This window comes from Cynara cardunculus (genome assembly GCF_001531365.2).
Source record: "Cynara cardunculus var. scolymus isolate 2C chromosome LG 17, CcrdV1, whole genome shotgun sequence".
Lineage (NCBI taxonomy): Eukaryota > Viridiplantae > Streptophyta > Magnoliopsida > Asterales > Asteraceae > Cynara > Cynara cardunculus.
Genome location: NC_037544.1, coordinates 16,518,981 through 16,520,407, shown reverse-complemented (window position 1 = coordinate 16,520,407; position 1,427 = coordinate 16,518,981).

The window sequence follows — 1,427 nt, the reverse complement described above, 5'->3', positions numbered from 1 at the left end:
CCCCCTCTGCACCAGGCTTCCAGTTCTCAGCTCCTTCTCCTCCTGAGGTAATTTATGCCATACCCACTGAAGTGGTGGACATGTTGAGAGGCTTCACCTCTCAATGTCAGTTGCTCATCCTCAACAGGCCTCCCTCAGCACTGATATATCTGGGTGATTAGACTGCGTTACCTCTGAACTGCATCACCACAGTGCCGCCTTGACAGATCATGGCACTGCCTTCTCTGCTCTTCAAGCTACGGTTGATTCTTTGGATGCTCGTATGACTGCTCTATCTGATTTTCAATCCAGCATATCTGAAGCTGTCGCTGATCTTCGTGCTCGGTCGGATAGTCAAGCTGCCACTAATCAGGCAATTCTTCAATCTCTGGCTGATCTTCATTCCAAGATGGATGCACATACTCAGATATCCAAATTGTTCTTAGCCAGAGATACAGAGTTCACTGTTGACTTGGGTCCTACTCAGTTCACGGAAGAGGACAGAGTCATGTTAGCCAAAGTCAGTCGCCGTGTTGAGTCCGATTATGATCTTCTTGGCGGTCTTCATCGCGGTGTCTCACGTCTGCTTCGTGCCACCTGTGCTCCCTTTCCTCGTGCTACTGTTTCTGTGCCTTCCCCACCTGCCGATGTGGAGGGTCCTTCTGTACCTGCTGCTGGACCTTCCCCTGTTACCACTGAGGGGGAGAAGATAGTTGATCCTGCTACCAGTGTCAACGGGGACGACGACTCTTCTTCTACTTCTTCATCCTTAGCTGAGTCAGATGGTGATGCTCCTATTGAGGGGGAGCTACTTGTTCATGATGATAGAGCCACAACAACTGTTGAGGGGGAGCAACCATGTTCTATGCCTTAAGTATCTATTGAGGTTGGTACTATCCCTTCTCAAGATGATGTTCTCACTACTTCTGGGGACTTAGTCCCAACTCACAGATAAGGAAAGGCACCCATGACCACAGATGAAGAAGCTGCTGCAGCTAAAGCAGCTAAAACTGCTAGACATCAATCTGAAGTTCCTGCGGCCGACAGACTTGTGCTTAAAGCTTCACGTCCTCAAGAAACTGATCTTCATCTCTTAGGTATTTCTTCTGAGGATGCGGCCAACTCAATTGCTCTTCAAAGGCAATTTGAGGAAGCCAACAGATCTCATTTCTTGGTCCCACGATCTGAGTCTGAAGAAACCAAAAAAAAAAGAATTAAATGGTTTAATGACTCGATTCTCCGACGCTACACTACTAGTCGAATTGTCAATGCCAGAATCAAARGTCCTCAAAAATTGACCTATGATTCCAATCTGATCCTTTTGATTATTGGTCGAGAAAACGGAGTAGTGAGGACAGAAAAACTGTCTTGGATCCATTCCTACGGTCTTACTGAGTGGATGGAGATCATCAAGTTTCTCAATAAAAGCAGAAGTATGTATAAGGAAT